This window comes from Xenopus laevis, chromosome 8L (genome assembly GCF_017654675.1).
Source record: "Xenopus laevis strain J_2021 chromosome 8L, Xenopus_laevis_v10.1, whole genome shotgun sequence".
NCBI lineage: Eukaryota > Metazoa > Chordata > Amphibia > Anura > Pipidae > Xenopus > Xenopus laevis.
In genome coordinates this window covers 85,628,274-85,631,239 of record NC_054385.1, presented here as the reverse complement: position 1 = coordinate 85,631,239, position 2,966 = coordinate 85,628,274, and positions in this window count along the sequence as shown.

Sequence of the window (2,966 nt, the reverse complement as noted above, 5' to 3'; positions counted from 1 at the left end):
AGAAACATTTAAGCTGACCATAATTTTTTTTTAAATTGGGATGTTTTTATGATCGGTACTCATTATTATATTTTGCACCTTTCTTTTGTTATATTAAGACGAATAACAGCAATTATTTCAGTTTTGTTTGACAATCTCACACCATTGTCACTATTGGTAATGCTAGTTAAAGGAACAGTAACACCAAAAAATAAAAGTGTTTTAAAGTGATAAAACATAGTGTTTCCCTCCACTGTACAACTGGTGTGTTTGCTTCAGAAACACTACTCCCGGGGAAGGGGGGTTGCAGAGAGGCACAAGCAGGAGCCCTATGCATGCTGGGTTGGTGGGGCACAAACTATTTTTATTTCTGGTGTCCCACCGGCCCAGTCCACCCTGGTGCCAGCAAAATGTCCTTACAAATCGGGTACTAATTTCCTCTGAAGGGGCATTTCTATGTCAAGAGCCGTCTGAGATGGCTCCTGCCGCCTGCGATGCTTCCACCTCCTTGCTGATTACCTTTCCAGCACCAGACAGGGGTGTGGGGGACCACATCCTGAATGCAGAGAGCAAATTTGTGGTCTCTTGTGCTAGAAGAGCTAAATTTATAAAACAGAGATTAGGTTCTCAAAGTTACCAGGTTGTTGCCCCTGGTAACTTGTTTGTCACTGCTGCCTGAGGTGAGTTTCTCAAGTCTTGTCATGGCCGGATGGAGAAAAAGCAAAAATGATAAGGGAGCACCAACAGGCCACAGCTTTGCTCTGTGCTACATGTGAGACGTTCCCGCCAGGAAGTTCCATATTGATGCATTTAAAAAATACAAGGAGCACCAGAGTGTGTACCATATAGTTAAAAAGTACCTTTTATTGCCAATATTAAAACTTTATTTATTTCACACAAAATAGTTTGGATCTTGCGCTTTCCATGCTTCATGGCTTCTCGTTACTTCCTGAGATATCACAAAACGCATAAAACACGACATCAAAACTATTTCTGTGAGCAATAATGTTTTAAAATGGACAATAAAGGGTAAATAACTATACAGTTCATACCAACATTGGACTAGGCCGGCGATCTCCCTTTGTCGTGAGGTTGCAGTAAAAAAAATGTGGGTGCGCACAGACTCGGCGCCGCGTGCATACTCAGAAATACGGCACACCGGAGCGGCAGGGGGGTTCCTGGGGCAGTAGCCCCGGTGGGTCCCAAGCCCCCCAGTCCGACCCTGGTTCATACTCTACATGCACTAGTTTCTTCTAAATTATTTGGCAAAAAGTATAAGGGCTATTACACACGGGCATTTGTTTGTGCGCTCCTCTGTGTTGCGCTTTCCTGCGTTCAGCTGCAGGGGAGCGCAGGAGTAGACGCACTGAATTATTGTCAATGGGGCTGTACTCACACAGACGCATGTATGTGTTGAACGCAGGTAAAATACAACTTGCTGCATCCAAACCTGCGTTTGGCGCTTACATGCGTCTGTGTGAGTACAGCCCCATTGACAATAATTCAGTTTGTCTACTCCTGAACTCCCCTACGGCTGAACGGAGGAAAGCGAAACGCAGGGGAGTGTACAAACAAACGCCCATGTGTAAGAGCCCTTAGAAGCATTGACATTTATGGACCGACAGCTGACAAAATAATATAAATGAAAAAAACATTAAGCCATGGACACAGGCTGTTGTCAGCAGATGTTTTCAGCCTGCAAATTTGGGCTGACCTCAGTCTGTGTGTGAGTGCACAATGAATGGAGTGGGGCACTGAGTAGATCTGCTTTTCTCAGCCAGCATATAAAGAAGACATATAGGATAAATGAAAAAACCCTAAATTGTGAAGGCAATTATAAGTAATATATGGTTTGCTTTTACATGGTGATTAAAATTAATATTATCTTTAAAAATAGCCCCATTATTACAGCTCTCTATAGATGTTCTCTGGTCCCTGTCTGTGTTTCAAATGAGCGGTGGGTGTGTCCTAACGGTCCCTGCCAGAAGCACCGAACGAGGGGGACAGCCAATCACAGCCCTGCAGTCACACAAGCGAAGACAGGCTTCAGTTCCCTATCAGGTCCTGCTAGCTGCTGATTGGTTCCTATCCTACAGTGCAGAGAGCTTAGAGCTGCTGGCTCCCCTGCACAGCCTGGGAATTGAGGGAGCAGGAAGTGGAAGAGAAGGGAGGGATTGTTAGGGCTTTTGCAGAAAATATTCAATAAATCATTCTGAAATAAGGTTCGGTTTTTGTAAGGCCTGTTCGGGTCTGAACTTTCCGTTCGGTTTTCAACCTTATGAAACCCAAACAATAATCTGGCCAATACATGAAAAGCATTTAAATACTAAGATACCTCAACATGGCTTAGTTACAGTCAAGTACGGTTCATTTATTATTATTACAGATACAAAAAAAAAAGCAAATCAATCAAAAATAAGAATGTTTCTTTTTCTAAAATAGCATTGCTGTATTTTAGAGCTTTCTGGATAACTTATTTGTTGATAATAGATCTCCTACCTGTAATTAAAGGATTGGGCTTAATCATCAAACAGTATATAGCGAGAGATAAGGGTAGCCACCTGTGTGGTTTTGAACTGGGCATCGACACTTTAAAACATTGAGAATACTGGATAGAAATCCAGCCAGTTGCACCTAAGTGATGCAATAACCTTGTGCTGGTGTCATAACTCCACCAACACATGCTTGTTCTTACATCACTGCCCCACCCCCAATGTTATCTGCCCTGCCCCCGTGTTTTGGTTTAGCCATCAGCAAAGGTGGCAACCCTAGTCTAAAACACTACTTTTTAAGGCCAATTCTTCTATATCTAAATGACTATAATGCACTAATACATTCTCATTTTTACACAAAATGTCTCATGACAAAGGCTGACAACAGTCTGTGTGCCCATAACCTTCGAACATTGTGAAACACTGAAACCTCAGCTCAGAGCAGCTGATAATGCGGGACCACGTGACTTTATTTGGTTACAATACACGTGACGG